This window comes from Phoca vitulina, unplaced genomic scaffold, assembly GCF_004348235.1.
Source record: "Phoca vitulina isolate PV1807 unplaced genomic scaffold, GSC_HSeal_1.0 scaffold27, whole genome shotgun sequence".
NCBI lineage: Eukaryota > Metazoa > Chordata > Mammalia > Carnivora > Phocidae > Phoca > Phoca vitulina.
In genome coordinates this window covers 20424047-20442000 of record NW_022589730.1, presented here as the reverse complement: position 1 = coordinate 20442000, position 17954 = coordinate 20424047, and positions in this window count along the sequence as shown.

The window sequence follows — 17954 nt, the reverse complement described above, 5'->3', positions numbered from 1 at the left end:
ACAGACTCCAATGAGGCCATCTGAGAACTCAAAAATTTTCATTTTTATTATGAATTTATTATCTATAAAAATATGTATAAAATGCTGGATCTGGCCATTAAAACTTCAGTGAAGACAGTGGAATAATGCTGGTGCGTATTACAGAAGCCCAACTCTGACAAAAATTTGGGAGGCCTTCTCAGTTCTAATATCCTAGGACAATTGTCCTGAACGTTGTCCACTGCAGTCTTTTCTCTAATTTGACACCTAGTAAGACTTCCTTATTCACTTGAGTAAAAAGTTTGAATTAAATAGGGTATAGAGAGAAGACTTTTGCAATCAGAACAGTCCAAAGATCTGAGATATATGAACTTCAAGGCTTGCCAGCTATATCTTTCTTAAATTCTATGAGTGAAATTCTGTTCGAAGGGACAAAGAGTGGATTCAACCCAATGTCCAAGAAAGTATTCTTCCAAAAAATTTGTAAACAAATTAATCTGTTGCCTATTTCATCTCAAAATTATGTCAGTATCTTCTTCAATAATTCCAAGTCTAAATTTTTACATCAATTTGAATTAAACTTTAGGCAGGACTGTTCTACTATCAACCTGTTATTCCATGTTAGCGTCTTTGTAATGAAATCATTTGAAAATGATGATTATTGACAGCTTATGTTATCCACTTATTGACCCTGAAGCAAGGGCTAATCTGTTTAAGCTTAACTTAAATCCTTATTATTTTTTTAAAAAGATTTTATTTATTTATTTGACAGAGAGAGAGAGAGACACACAGTGAGAGAGGGAACACAAGCAGGGGGAGTGGGAGAGGGAGAAGCAGGCTTCCCGCTGAGCAGGGAACCCGATGTGGGACTCAATCCCAGGACCCTGGGATCATGACCTGAGCCAAAGGCAGACGCTCAACGACTGAGCCACCCAGGCGCCCCCGTAAATCCTTATTATTGATGCTTTTACAAAACCTACACCTCAGTGAGCAAGAATCATTTCCAGACAGATATTTCAAATAATGTCAAATAAAATTCTAAGTCATCTATAATCCTTGTGCTTTTATCTTTAAATTGTCTTGCTCTTTGGGCGCCTGAGTGACTCAGACGGTTAAGCGTCTGCCTTCAGCTCGGGTCATGATCCCAGGGTCCTGGGATCAAGTCCTGCATCGGGCTCCCTGCTCAGTGGGGACCCTCCTTCTCTCTCTGCCTCTCTCTCTGTCTCTTATGAATAAATAAATAAAATCTTTAAAAAAAATTTAAAAAATTGTCTTGCTCTTTGTAAACTTGTATATTTACTTATACTCTGCAGAATTGATGCTTTAAAAGTATTTGGCTGGGGTGCCTGGGTGGCTTAGTTGGTTAAGCAACTGCCTTCAGCTCAGGTCATGATCCCAGAGTCCTGGGATGGAGCCCAAGCCCCGCATCGGGCTCCCTGCTTCTCCCTCTTCTGCTCCCCCTGCTTCTGCTCTCTCTCTATCGAATAAATAAAATCTTTAAAAAAAAAATAAAAATGAAAGTACTTGGCTCTTGGGATTGTGCTTTTCACACCACCAAAACATAGAGCTGAACAACCTGAGAGGTACACTCTGTCTAGGAAGAGTTTGCTGAGATTAAAAAAGCACCGGTTTAGGAACCAGGAAACCTGGCTCTGCTAAACAGCTCAATGACCACAAGCAAGTTATTTAATCTTTCTGGTTTTTACTTTCCTTCTCTGTAAAATGACCCAGTTGGACTGGATAATTTCTACGATCTCTCCCAACTCTGAGTGTTTGAGCAAATACAGTTTTAAAACATTTTGGCATTCATTTGCAACAACATGGATGGAACTAGAAGGTATTATGCTAAGCAAAATAAGTCCATCAGAGAAAGGCAATTATCATATGATCTCACTTATATGTGGAATTTAAGAAACAAAACAGAGGATCATAGGGGAAGGGAGGGAAAAATAAAACAAGATGAAATCAGAGAGGGAGACAAACCATAAGAGTCTCTTAATCATAGGAAACAAACTGAGGGTTGCTGGAGGGAAGGAGGCTAGGGGGATGGGGTAACTGGGTGATGGACATTAGGAGGGCTCGTGATGTAATGAGCACTGGGTATTATATAAGACTGTTGAATCACTGAACTCTACCTCTGAAAATAATAATACATTATATGTTAATTGAAGTTTTAAAAATTTTTTTAAATAAATAAGAGAAGAAGCAAAGATGAAAGGAGGAAAAAAGTTAGAAATAAAACCAGTTAAGTGTTGTTCCTTATATCTAAAATAAAAAAGAATAAAAAAATAAAATATTCTGGCATTTCTTATAAAACCCTTTCACATCTACTTTATCATTTGTCCTCAAAAGAATCCCTAAAGTAGACAAAGAAGGTCTTTAGAGGATAGATAGAAGAGTGGGTATCATTTTATTTATTTATTTTTTAAGTTTTATTTATTTGTCAGAGAGAGAGCACAAACGGAGGAGGGGCAGAGGGAGAAGCAGGCTCCCTGCTAAACAAGGAGCCCAATGCAGGGCTGGATCCCAGGACCCTGGCATCACAACCTGAGCCGAAGGCAGATGCTTAACTCACTGAGCCACCCAGGTGTCCCAGGAATGGGTATCATTTTAGATGAGGTAACTAAGGTTGTGGGAAGTTTGGTGATCAGCAGAGATTACCTATGTGATAAATAGCAGGACTAGAACAGGAGCTCAGGTCTTCCAGTTCCCACAAATTTCTGTGTAGGCCACAAAAAGACATAAGAGAAAGCATAACTCTTTGGAATCCCTAATTATATGCATGAATTACTTCTACTGATACTGTCTTTAGTTACTACGACCATGCTAAGTTAAAAGTAAACGTAAATAACAGAAATAAAAGTAATAAAATCACCAGTGCTCTATTATGATATGAATATGGGGGTAATTACAAGAGATTGAGAGATAACAGCTGTGCTCTGGGTGGGTAAGTTGGAGGCAGCATTGTGAAGCAAAGTTATGATTCAGTTATGGCCACTCCTTACCAGAAACATAGAGATAAGCCATAGGAGGCAGGAGGGGAAAAAAGCCATGAACAAAGACAAGGAATTGGGAAATGCTCAAGTCAGCTAGGTAAAATGGGAAAACTCGTAGACTAAAGGTATTTGAACAGCAAAAGCATATGAAAAACGTAAAATATGTACCATGTTGGAAAGAATTAAGATTAGGAAAGGATAAGGGGCGCCTTCGGCTCAGGTCATGATCTCAGGGTCCTGGGATCGAGCCCCGCATCAGGCTCCCTGCTCAGCGGGAAGCCTGCTTCTCCCTCTCCCACTCCCCCTGCTTGTGTTCCCTCTCTCACTGTCTCTCTCTCTCTGTCAAATAAATAAATAAAATCTTTGAAAAAAAAAAAAAGATTAGGAAAGGATATAAACTCAATGGTTAGACTGCAATAAAAAAAGATTTGTGAATACAAAATTATATGCCAAAATGAGTTATAGGATTTAGGAAATAGACACTGGAATATTAAGGGGTAAAGGAGGTGATATATGGTTCCCCCCCTTCTTCAATACAAAATGTTTCTCCCAAAACTACCAAACCAGCTGATCTTTAAAAATGATTTCAGTTATGAATTAATGGACTTCAACTCTTTGGGGGAAGCTGTATTGTATCAGAGGTTTACAAAGAGGACCTATGCACCAAATCCAGCCTACAGATGGCTTTTGTAGGACCCAGAACTAAGAATGGTTTTTACATTTTAAAATGGCTTAAAAAAAAAAGAATATATTATGACTCATAAAAATTATGAAATTCTGGGGCACCTGGGTGGCTCAGTTGGTTAAGCATCTGCCTTCGGCTCAGGTCATGATCCCCCAAGTTGAGCTCCCTACTCAGTGGGGAGTCCTTCTCTCTCTCCTTCTTCCCCCTACTCGTGCTCTCTCTCGCTTCCTTGCTCTGTGTTCTCTCTCTCTCAAATAAATAAAATCTTTTTAAAAATTATGAAATTCAAATTTCAGTGTCCATAGATAAAGTTTGGAATATAGCTATGCCCATTTGTTTATATATTGTCTATGGCTGCTTTCACTTACAAAGGCAGAGCTGAATCGTGATAGACACCAGAGACCTTATACCTAAAAAACTTAGATATTTACTAGCTGGCCCTTATAGGAAAAGTTTGCCAACTCCTGTGTTATATAAAAACCAGTATAGATTATAAATTTCAGGAAACTCAGTGACTTCTGTGTATTCAGTTCAAAAGGAAAGTGGCCTTTTAGAAAAGCTAGATTAACTGGGGCAAACCCTTTAATTCAATCGGGAGGTGACAATAAGCTGCATTTACTCATCCCTCCATTATAGGTGTCATTTTTAGGTTGGTTGTAATTGGACAGTTAATCTTTGCCCCTTCCCACAAATCTTTGCCTTTTCCCATAGAAGCACCCAAAGGAAATTCTACTGTCAGCTCTATAACTCCCCCAAGGGCTATTTGTACTGTACAAAGGGCTCTACCAGAACCCTTTTCCAGGGTGGGAATTTCAGGCACGTTGGTAGTACTGTGGAGATGTGAGAGGGTGTGATATCCTTAGGTAGTGCCCTTCAGATCTCACCATTTCCGTAAAAAGATGGCCTTAAGTCCACCTCTCCCTTGATTTTCCAGACAACCAATTTCTGCACAAACCAGAATAGATACATTCTGCTTTCTGTTGCTATCTGACACAATTATTCCTGACTCGGGGGGGAAATCCTACCCAGTTCCGTAAGGATATGGGAGGTCAGCAGGGCTTATAGACAGAAAGTATTAGCAATGTTCCTGGTACTTGGCCCCATTCTTGAAGGTGATGTGCTAAGCTCCTGTGTGGCTCAAGGTTTCTGTGAACATCAAGGAATTAACAAATAAGAAAGTATTTTGTTAATGATAATGAAATGATACAAGTGAAAGCATTCCTGAACTGTGGCAGGCAATATGACTGTAATAGTTACTATAGTTATAATAGACATAGTTGTTATTCAGCTAAAAACAAGCCAAGGTTAAATTGAAAAAAAAAATCATCATATCATAGTCTTGTTGTTTAACACTATAAGCACATTATAGACAGTTTAGCTGCCTTGATCCTGATAGATACAAGCATCACTTGCTGTTAGCTCTTCCCAGTGACTCACGAGGTGTATTAATTTGCTATGGCTGTCGCAACAAAGTATCACAAACTGGGTAGCTTAAACAAAAGAAATTTATTGTCTCACAGTTCTTGAGGCTAAAAGCCCCAAATCAAAGTGTTAGCAGGGTTTGTTTCTTCTGAGGTAATAATGTGTTCCAGGCCTTTCTCCTTGGCTTGATGGATGGCCATCTCCTCCCCATGTCACTTCACAGTCTTCCCTCTGTGAGTGTCTGTGTCTAAATTCCCTCTTCTTTTAAGGACACTGGTCATATTGGATTAGGTTTCACCCTAGCGACCTCATTTTAACATGATTACCTCTGTAAAAACCCCATCTCTAAGTTAAGTCACATTCTGAAGTACTGAGGGTTAGGACTTCAACATATGAATTTGGGGACAATATAAGTCAACCTATACCATGAAGGATGTTTTATTTGGTGAATTTAGGTACAAAATCCTTTTTGTTGAAGACCTAATTCTTTGGTGACCCATTGATCTTAGTGAAAGATGTTCTCCCTTACTTTCTCAACTTCGAGGCATGTCTCATTTTCACTGCTGAATCTATCCAACCAAAATAGAAAAGAGCAGAAAGCTTGCCCTCCACAACACTGCAAAGGGTGGGTAGTAGTTCAAAGACCTACATGTGGAATTCAGGCATACTCAATTTGGTGTTCAGCCTTTCAATATACAGATCTTGCCCCAAGAACTTAGGAACAATGGGTAAGAATGAATCTACCACCCTCCGCAGAGCGTAGAAAATATGAGAGGTGTGGTTGAGGTTGAAGTCAGTCTGCTGGCTTAGCTACAGAGTAGAGTGTAAGCAAAAGCCCCCGAGGATGGCCGTTCACCTGTGCCAAAGGGAAAATCAAAAAGACTGTTTTTATAAGGAACATAGCAGTGATAGGACACTAACAAAGACCAGACTTGAATAAGTTCTGTTGGGGAGCAAACTCGTTAAGAAACACAAGGCATTGAAGAAGACTTTCTTTTTGTGGCTAGAATATCTATAAATCCAAAAATTAGCCTATTTATTTTTAAACACTAAACTAAGTTTATTTGCAGTTTTAATAGAAGCATTCCAGCTGAAATTGTTCATTGTTGCAGCCAGCCTTCTCCATTGTTCGCTGAGAGCACCCCCGACGTTTAAAATATAGTCTTCATCTTCGTTTGTCATGTACTAACATGTGCGGCTGCACATCTTAATGTAGGCAATTACTGAAAATGTCTTCGATGCAGTAAGACAGGTTCTACCTAATTCTCCTCTTCTGACGCTGCAGGGTTCAATGACAAATCTGGAAGTAAAAAAAAAAAAAAAAGGAAGCCCCAAAACCCTTTTATGAAACCTTCCCCAAATTTGTATTCAAGCAGCAAGCAGTTTAATCATTAACTCTAGGCCTCCCCTGCTACCAGCAGTTGCTAAACGGTAGCAAAAGCTGTGCAGGAAACTCTCAGTGAGGCAATTAGAGAGGCTCTGAAATAATCCTTCGAAGAGACTAAAATGACTGTTGTCAGCTTCATGTCTGGGGCAGTGTGAAGGAGCAAAGGCAGAAATCCTCAGTTATTCCCAGCCCATACATTTATTTATTTATGGCCGCCTTCCCACTGTGCAAGAGAGGGAAGTGTACCTGCTGGGCTGAAACCAGCAATAAGAAATGGTGGTGACAGTCACTGAGCTCAAGCTGAACTGAATTATTGGTACAACGACTATAATGAGAAGGAGAGAATCTAGCATTTCCTGAACATTCACTCAGTGACTAGGTCAGCGCTTCACCAACGTTAACGTGCATATGAATCATCCAAGACATCCTCTTAACAAGCATGTTCAGGTTCAGCGGGGCTGGGGCCGGGCCTGACATTCTGCATTTGTAACAAGTTCTCAGTGACTGCTAGCTGCTGATGCCCACACCAAAGAGTCTGGAGCCTGAGCAAGAGCCTGGATCCTTCATATTTAATACTTAGTATAAATTTAAGAGATAGATATTATTATTACCTTTTAAAATGGACATTGAAGGAGAGGTTGAAAAAATTCATAAATGAGGAAAACTGAAATTTGACAAATAGCAAAGCTCTTCTGTTTCCAGTATTCTGCTAACACCCCCTAGGAGCACCAGATGCTTCATTTTATTTTTTAAAATTTGTGTCTCAAATATGCCTCGTCATCTGTGACATTTGTCTAAAATTCAGAACCTTAGGCCCCACTGCAATCTATTAAATTAGAATTTCTAGAAGAAATGCCTAGGAAAAGGTATTTTAAGTTGGCATCTAGATTATTCTTGTGCGCAGGAAAGTTGAGGAAACAATGATCATGCAGGTCACACTGTATTCTGAAAACTCAGGTAAGAAGGGCTGGTGTTCTTTGTTTATTACATCCCTTGGAGAGAACGTTGTCTGATCAGGCAATGAGGATCTCAGAACCCCTTTACTGCATTTCAACTTCACTGAGAAGGGCTGCTGATGCACAGGGAATGAAACTTGTTCGTTTTTGTGATGCAAGGAATAGGTTTAAACCTGTGTCTGAGAACAGGGTGCGCAAGTATAGTGTCTAATTATGTCGCTTTAATTGTAAGGTGAAAGCAGCAACAGGTACAATGTTTTCCTTCCCTCTTTATCAAGTAAATGATCTCTGTCTACCAATCCAATTATAGAGCATCTGTATTCTAGAATAAAAGCTCAACTGGATAATATTTCCCATGTCCAAAGTCCGTAATTAAATTTTTTAGTTGGAACTCTCAGTGAGATCAGAGTAAGATTGGTTATTTATTTATCTTTGCTTTGAAATGGTAACTTTGTGCCAAGGAGATTACCCATAAATTTTTCACTATAGTTCTGAATGGTAAATAAGGGCCAAAGAAGTGGACTTTTTTTTTTTTTTTAAGATTTTATTTATTTGACAGAGAGAGACATAGCGAGAGAGGCAACATAAGCAGGGGGAGTGGGAGAGGGAGAAGCAGGCTTCTCGAGGAGCAGGGAGTCCGACGCGGGGCTCGATCCCAGGACTCTGGGATCATGACCTGAGTTGAAGGCAGACGCATAACGACTGAGCCACCCAGGCGACCCAGAAGTGGACTTTCAAAGTAAACATTGAGTTACTTCTTTTAGATCACTGACCTCTTTTCTGGCTTTTAAAAAACACATTTATTGTACTGCAATACTATACGTTACTAAGAAGTACTCTAGGATCTTGATATAGTTAAGTTAATGTACTTATGAAATACGTAATTTATTAGCTTAATACATTCCGTTACTAGTAGAACTTAATAACTTAATAACTAGAAGACGTTGCATTTTCTCATATATTTCTAAATATTGAGGAAAATGTAATTATATAAGACCATTTTCAAGTATCACATTTCCTCTTAAAATTAGCAGAGTATTTCGAATATGTCAAAGGACTTGTAATACTGAAATCTCACTATGACACAACTTCACTAAGGGTAGAATTTGTTGCAGGCTAGGTCAACCCATACAAATAGTGAGACATTTAGAGATAGCCCAATCTGAGGTCAAAGCCTAGAGCGGGCCAGTTACTTTTCTGAGGCTCCATTCCCCCTCCTCTGTAAAGTAGAGATATTTCCTTCTTGAGTTATGTATTAGACTAGAGAGAGACAAATGGGCAAGCACGTGTGAGGTGATTACTGAATAGTAATTATAAAATGGTATTATTGCTGACCTGCTGAAAGGACTTACTTTTAATGATTATCGTTTACAAGATGATCTCAAAGAGTGAACTCCCCGAGCACTCAATTAGCAAAGTGTGTGGGTATTTACTTCCTCCACTGGACCACAAGGAAGTCAAATGATATCTACATTTTACTTATTCAAAATCAACTACATGCACTTGACAAGAAAGAAAAAAAAATGGAAAGAGGAAAAAAGTTTCCCCAATTATAAATTATTTAGGCAATTTAGCCCAATAGCCCACTCAATGAGCCAATACTCTCTTGCATAAACACAAGATGAGAAATGTGAATCTTTCTCTCAGTTGGTCTTGCCTCCAATGTGCCTCTCAAAGTACGGACATTTCGTGGTACAGAGTATAATTCTGGCATCTTGAAATGTATATTTCTGTACAAAACATTCCTAAAGCACAGGTCAATAACTGTGCTTTATCTGCTGCTCAGCTAAAGAAACAATGCTCTGTTTCAAAGCTGGAGGGAAAACCAGCTCTATTGGAACTATTGAGAAATAGTATGTTACTCTGAAGTAACAACTTCCTGAGGAATTTTCCAATGCTATTACAAAAAAAAAAAAAACAAACCCTTTTTATTTTGAAATAATTTTAGACTTACAAAAGTTGGAAAAAAACTTGCAAAAATAATTCACAAAATTGTTGTCTCCCCTTTACTCAGTTTCTCTAATGTTAAAAACGTACATAACCATAATCAAATTATCAAAAGCAGGAGACAAACATTGGTACAAAACTGACTGCATAACTGATTCAAATTTGCCTGTTTTTTCCCCCATGTCCTTTTTCTGTCCCAGGATCTGATCCAGGATCCTAGCTCTCATTTATTTGTTACATTTTCTCAGTCTCCTCCAATATGTGATCTTTCCTCATCTTTCTTAATCTTTCTTGATTTTGATCTGTTGCCTCCATGAAGGGAAAGAAAAGCAAAGTCAAGTCAACATTTTTATAAGTGTCTCAAGTAAGAATTGATTTCTTAGGTAATGCTGTATAAATCCAAAACCAGGATATTTTCTACAGTGGATTATTTATTAATTTGTCATTATACAAGTGAATGTAGCAGATGCCATTATCTGAATGAATATAACTCCCCCAGTGACAACAAAAGTAACAAAGTGCTTTTGCTCCTGGATAGTTACTACCTTGTAGTAAGAACCATTTCAGACACTGGTAGAAGAATCTGTTGGTAGTACTCCATGTCCATCACCTCAGATGGATTACATATTCAGCAATTCTGACTCCAGGTTCTCATTACCACTGATTTCTTAATAATCTCTCTGGCTTTTATTCAAAAGAAAAATAAGCTAAAACTTATAGACAAGTAAGAATCATCTCATGTGGAAACTCTTTTTGTGGAGTGATGATTTTAACAGCAGTAATTATCTGTCGGGTGCCAGTATGTTCAAAAATATCCTTCAATTATAAAAATTAAATGGGCATTAACTGCATAGATAGCATCTTTTAAGGAATTTTACAGTATGGTAATAGAAATGGAAAACAATAGTTGAGACCTAGGAGGTTTAAAAATTTTGTAAACATGATTCAGAAGACAGTAGTTATCAATTTATATACATGTTAACTAATAAAAAGGCAAAATGTTCATTGCACTTTTGAATATCAGCAGCAACTATATAAGTTTTTCCCCCAGCTTTATTGAGGTATAATTACAAATAAAAATCATATATATTAGGGTATGCAACATGATGATTTAATATACGTACACATTTTGAAATGATTACCACAATCAAGTTAATTAACACAACCATCACCTCACAGAGTTAGTTCCCTTTTTGTGTGGGTGTGGGCTGAGCTAGAGGACTCTCTTTTTCATTCTTGTGTTCTTTTATTTGTAAAGATTTGAAAAAAAATATTAAGGTTTATTTACATTCTAGTTTGTGATTATCTATTTTTTAAAATAAGCTTTTTATTTTGGAATAAATTTACACTTACAGAAAAGTTGCGAAGATAATAAAGAGAAGTCTCTCTCAGCCCTCACCAATTTCATCAGGTGTTCACATCTCACATTACCATGGTACTTTGGTCAAAACTAAGAAACCAGGGGTGCCAGGGTGGCTCAGTCGGTTGGGCATCTGCCTTCGGCTCAGGTCATGATCTCAGGGTCCTGGGATTGAGCCCCACGTCGGGCTCCTTGCTCGGCAGGGAGCCTGCTTCTCCCTCTCCCTCACCCCCCCCCAACTTGTGCGCGCTCTCTCTCTCTCTCAAATAAATAAATAAAATATTAAAAAAAAACACCTAAGAAACCAACATTGACGTATTTCCACAAACTTGAGATTTTATTTGCGTTTCACCAGTTTTCCCATAAATGTCCTCTTTTTGTTCTGGAATTCGATCCACATTGCATTTAGATGTCAGGTCTTAGTCTCTTTTAACTTCTACCAGTTTCTTTTACCTTGCTTTTCATGACCTTGCTGCTTTTGATGAATACTAATCAATTGTTTTGTAAAGTCCCTCAATTGTCTTGAGGTTTTCTTATGATTACATTGAGATTTTGGGCAAGAATTCCACAGATGTGATGTTGTGCCCTTCAGAATGCATCTTAGCAGTGGTGTATGATACCTATATGATCATTTGGTTGAGTCAGTGACTCCAGGCTTCTCCACTGTAAATTTACTATTCCTCCCTTTCCATCCTCTATTCTTTGGAAGGAAGTCACCATCTAGTCCACTTGTAAGAGGAAGAGATTAAGCTCCACCTCCTGGAGGGGGCTTATCTACATATAGTATTTAGAATTCTTCTATAAGGAATATTTGTCTATACAGGACTTTTAAAAATCTAACATTATTAAAGTTAGCCAACTGATGTTGAAATAGTGCCATTCATTTATTGCACATATGTTTTTGGTAGATATCTGTAAAGTACAAGGCACACTAGGTCCCTGACCTAATACAATTGACATTCTAGTAGGAGGCAGAGATTAAAAACAAGTAAACAGCAAATAAACAGTTACATATTTGGGTGCTATAAACAATACTCAGTATGTCGTGAGAGAACGTGATTCTGGGGGAGGCCATCTGAGAGAGTGTGGTTTGGAAAAGTTAGTTGGAGGTGTTGACATTTGAACTGAGAACTGGAAAAAGAGAACAAGCCAGTTAATATGAAAAACCTTTCAAATGATAGAGTGGTCTGGAGGCTGGAAGTTGTCCTGTGGTTAATTTCATGCATCAATTTGGGCCACAGGGTGCCCATATACTGGTTAAACACTATTCTGGGTATGTCTATGAGAATGTTTCTGGATGAGATTAACATTCACATTGGTAGAATGAGTGAAGTAGAGTGCTTTTCCCAATGTGGATAGCTTCATCCAGTCTGTTGAAGGCTTGAATAGTGACAAAAACTAACTAAGGAAAAATCTGCTTTCTCTGCCTGTCGTAGAGTTGAGACATAGGTCTTCTGCCTTCAGAGTTGGACTCAAACTAGAATTTACACCATTGGCTCTCCTGGTTGTCAGACCTTTGGATTCAGACTGGAACTATCTCACCAGCTCTCCTAGGTCTCCAGCTTGCTGACTGCAGACTACTATATACCCCCAGAATAGAAAGGGGGCTGGTGTGACCCAAGTGCAAGGAAAAAATGGTAAACTGTTATGAGAAGTAAGGAAGTTCAAGCATGCCCCAGTGGTGCTGTGAAGACCATGGCAAGAAAGGGGTTTGATTTTTACTCTAAAGGTTGTGGGAAGCCTTTGAAAGGTTCTTAGCAGGAAAATGAAATTACAGATCATTAAAATATCATTCTTAGGTAAAAGGCAGACATTAGGAGGCCACTGCTGTAAACTAAGCCAGAGATGACTGTATGTGGCCTGGACATGGAGTGCATCGGTGCAAATTAGAGGAGTGGAGAGATTTGAGAGCATGTCCAGAAACAGAACTGACAGGCCTCATGTCTTTCGGTGTGCTTTCACATGGTGTATTCTTAATTTAAAAAGATAGAGATAACCTTACTAGACTTTTAGGTTAGATTTGTCCTAGGGAAGGGTGGGTTCAAACTCCTGAAGAAGGGCAAAGATATATGTACAAGGATGTTTATGGCAGCAGAAAATCAGAGATAAGTGCCTATCAATATGGAATTTTAAAATCATGCAGCCACTAAAAAGAATGCAGTACATTCTTGTACATGGAAAATAAATGATGTTCAAGAGATACTAACTGAAAAAACATAGTGTAGAAAGTCTGTATGGTATGAGCCCATTCATCTAAATTAGAAATGATTATCACTATGTCTACCCTGTACTGAGCATTATAAGAAAAGGTCTGATGTAGTATATCTATACATTGTTAACAGTGATTAACTCTGCTAACAGTGGTTATATCAAGGTGCAGTGGGGATTATGGAGGATTTTCATGTTATACCCTATATTTTTTTGTTTTACTAGAAAATCTTAAACAATTGATGAGAAGAAAAATAATTAAAAAAAAATCAGGGGCACAAGCAGTACTTTTAGGATTAATAGGTACTTTAATGAAGTCTTTGAAACAACTTTAAGAAATAACTCCTATACATATAAATATAATTTTCCTTTGAGAGTTTATATTAAACTCAAATCAGGTACATGGAGATTACTGATTAAACTGAAATTATTATTATTATTTTTAAAGATTTTATTTATTTGACAGAGAGAGACACAGTGAGAGAGGGAACACAAGCAGGGGGAGTGGGAAAGGGAGAAGCAGGCCTCCTGCGGAGCAGGGAGCCCGATGCGAGGCTTGATCCCAGGACCCTAGGATCACGACCTGAGCTGAAGGCAGACACCTAATGACTGAGCCACCAGGTGCCCCTAAACTGAAATTATTAACATCTCAAGATGATGCTGAGACCATATTTATTCATTTCCTTCATGTTAACATCAAAAGCAAGCAAATGTATAAAGGTTTTTCTATGTCATTTGTTCTGACAATGCATCTCACAATGGTTTTTGTGGTTTGGTAAAGAAATAGATACAGAAATATATTTGTGAAATTAAAAAAAAAACCCTAAGTTGTGCTTTATGAAAAGACCATTAAGGCATGGTTATCTCTGAGCACCCAAATTATGGATTATTATGGATTATTTCCATTTTCTTCTTACCTCCTTTCTATATTTTATAATAATCCTGAATACTTTATAATAATCCTGAATTACCTTTGCAATCAGAAAAAGGGTTTCTTTTTTTAAAAAAAATTGTTACATGAAAGTTATGTGTCTATAAATGTAGCATAGTAAACCTGATCTATTTCAATCTGCTTGCACTTTCTATATGACATCCAGTAGTTCTCTTTCCCTCAGTGGCTGAAGTTTGCAGACTTTATTTACAAGCTGGGACCCAATGACTTGTATTGTGATCACATTGGTTCCCATCTCTCTCCAAAATGACAAAGCAAGGTCCATTGAGCACAACCTGACAAGCAGTGTTTTAAATGTCATTACTAAAACAACTATGCAGGCTTTTCATCAGACTTCTACAGAACCACAAAGAAAGGTCAAAGCAGAGAGAAGCTGACTGTTAGAAAAACTCCAGCCTCTTACACCTCTCATAGCCACAGTCACATGGTACGAAGCAAATATTTTTAGGTTACACGGAGAAAATTTGAAACTGCAACTTTGGTGTGCAATGGGATATGCAAAGAGAGACAGAGAGAGAAGAGGGTTTCTTCATGATGATTAAAGTTTTCATGCAAAGGGTTTGAGATCCTTGGATGAAAGTTGTTAAGTAAATACTGCATGACATGCACATTGTACAACAGCGTGTCATAATTATAGTTTGCTTTCAACCATCTGAAGCCTTTCTGTGTTTTCTGGTTTTAGCTTCTAAGCCTTATGAATTATTTCTGACTCATCAGCCTTTCACCCTAGGGGCAACTCACAAGCTCCATAAAAATATGGATATTTTTCTTAAATCTCTTTTCTGGCAAATGCATTTGTTTTTAGCCTCAGAATGTAAATTCCCACAATGAAAAGTGACTAAATAATACTTCTCTCCCTCTCTTATATCTTCCTTTCTCTAAAAATGTCCATTTATAATTAAAAGCACATATCTGAAGATCAGTTCTTCATTACAGTTGGGGACCTGAAGCTGAGGAGACAGTTGGGAGCAGGATGGTATAAAAGCTACTACTAGGTCAGAGTGCCCAACCTCTGGTCAGCCCAACTGACACTTTGGGCTGGATAATTCTTTATTGTAAAAGGCTGCCCTGTGCATTGTAGGATGTTCAACAATATCCCTGGCCTCTACACAATAGATGCCAGTAGGGCAGAGCTCCAACTCCCCAGACGTGGTCACCCAAAAGTATCTCCAAGATATTACCAAATATCTCCCAGCAGACAAAATCAGTCCCAATTGAGAACCACTGCACTGGGCCAAAAACCCTACAAAACCAAACCCTTTGTGCTTTTTCCAATTCAAAGTGCTCCTTTGACCTCAGAGTCAACCTCTACCTACCTAGCTACCTACCAACATAAAATACAGACACTCACAAACACCTTCACACTTTTCATGTCAAAGCCCTTGAACATTGTCTAGAGCTTTTCCTCTGAGCCATATGTGACTAATTTGGCTAGGAGAAGAGAAGTACTGGTAACTTTCCCACCCTTCACTGACATGGGTGTTCATGCTTTTAATGTTCATGGAGTTTTTAAGTGACATGGGTGTTCATGTCACTTTTAATGTTCATGGTGTCTTGACTACTGAAGGTGTAAATGTCCGCAGTTTGTTTGTTTTTTTAATCTGCTAGTCACACTGCAACCCCATGCTCCCCCATGAATATTGTTTCAACCATAATTTTATTTAATTAAGTATGTTTATTTTGCCTTCTAATTCTCTCATTTGGTCCTTAAATATGCAATTATGATCTAGGCTCAATATATTTATTTCCTGAAATTATCCTAGATTAGAACGGGTTAATTAAAACTGAAGAAGGGATTTATAGAATTAAAAAAAGCACTTCCTAATTCATTCCATAACAAAGCAACACATAGTACTCATATAAACTGTATTTTTATGCCTCTTAGTATATTCAAGGGATGTTTATTCTCCCTACTGCAAGTTATCTGATGCTTGAAGCACCAAGGAAAATGGACAGAGGGAGTGATTTCCTCTATGGAAGAAACGTTATTAATAAATTCTTCTCTATGGAAAACTCTTGATAAGTGGATTTACCATTACTAGATTCATAATCGTGAGTAAGCACCTTAGTCTCTGCTGGCCTGCTTCATTTTTAGTAAAATGAGAATGATGATACCGACCCTCTAGGGCATGTTGAATGAGATCATCTATTTTAAGCTTTTAAAGATTTATTTATTTATTTATGCATTTATGTATTTATTTATTTATTTGACAGAGAGACACAGCGAGAGAGGGAACACAAGCAGGGGGAGTGAGAGAGGGAGAAGCAGGCTTCCTGCAGAGCAGGGAGCCCGATGCGGGGCTCGATCCCAGGACCCTGGGACCATGACCCAAGCCAAAGGCAGATGCTTAACGACTGAGCCACCCAGGCGCCCCTGTTTTAAGCTTTTAGCCCTGTGCCTGACATACAGGTGTTTTATTAATGTCATTTCTGTGCTACTTCCCTCCTTTGTTCCTAGCACCAGCTAAATAATTTGTGAGATTCAGTGCAAAATAAAAAATGAGTGCTCCCTTGCTCAAAAATTAAGAATTTCAAGATGACCACAGCAAAACATTAAACCAAGTGAGGGGCCCTTCTAAGAGAGGGGCTCTCTCTGTTACTGCATCAGCTGTACACTCATAAAGCGAGCCTTGCTTGCTCCCCTAGGGTTTTCAAGTTCCGTTTGTCTATTCTTTTAAATTAAAAGCCCCTCTTCAATTTGACAATTGACAGGGAAATAAATGTAACCAACCAAATAGGGCTTGACTGTGTGTGTTGTTTTTCAATGCTTGCTCACTTTTACTCAAGCTGTTGAATGTTAGTGAGCCTCGAGCTGTTATAAAGGAGCTATTTTAATCTGCCATGGCATTTCAGGGGTTTGTATCATTCTCAACATGGAGGAATTAAAAAAAAAAATACCTTAGTTGTCTATAAGAAATTGGACCCTTGATGATAGCCCAAGAGGCACTTAGTGTCCAAAGAGCCACTTAATTGAAAAGCTCTTTATCCAGAGTTATCAAATAGCATTCACAAAGAAAGCAGCATAGCTCTAAATATTTTAGATCCTAGCCTGGAGACTTTTAGAGACCTGGTCCAGATGCCTAAGAGTAAAATACCCAAAGAGGAAGACTTGGTCTCCAAACTGTGCCCCAGTTCTGCAGGTTATTCCTTCTTTAAGGATGCATCAGCATGTCCTACAAAGGGTTTGTCAAGGTTTTCACAACCTACTTGTAAGAACAGATTCCTGTAAAAGGGCGAAATATGTGTGTGACTGTGTACAAACATAGATACACAGAGAAATGTCCAAATTTCCTCTATTGGAACACACACACACACACACACACACACACACACAGGCACACAAGCATCTTAACAGAAGGCAACGAGAATTAACATTTACTGAGCACCTTCTATGTGCCAGGTGTTTTACATAAATGGGAATACTAAAGTATATGTTAGTTCTCATTCTTTCATTCAATCTCAAGACACTGAAAACAAGTCCCCCCCCCCCCCCCCCGTGTCGAAACTGAAGCTCAGAGCAGTTATGCAACCTGCCCAAAGTCATACAGTCAGCAAGTTGGAGGGTCTGGACTGGAAATTTCATCTGATTCCAAAACGCATATATCACATCCCTCTTGACCTTAGATGATTAAGAATTCAGGGGTCTAATCTGTCACAGTGTCTGAATCAAACAACAAACGAAATGCAACAAATTTTAACATACTTGCTAATCATATTAGTTTACATGGCCGCCTTGCTCTTACCATAATTCCCACTCTTTCTCCCACCCTCCATCACCATAAATCGTTCAGTGTCTAAGGGTTACCAATTTTGCTAACAGTTATCGGGAGAACAGGCTGGCCTCTTTGTAAAGATAAAAAGTTAAAATTTGTGGTATGGGACGAACTCCAAAGATCTAAAAAAAAAAGGAAATAAAAAAAAGCTGTTAGGGAGTCCAGTCCCTCACTTCCGGCCTTGACAGGGCGAGAAGGAACCCCAGCACGTGGGACGAGAGCATTCCTAGCACGCGCGCCCCTCCGGGCAACTGCCTGGTCGGCCCGGACTGCGCAGGCGTGAAGGCCG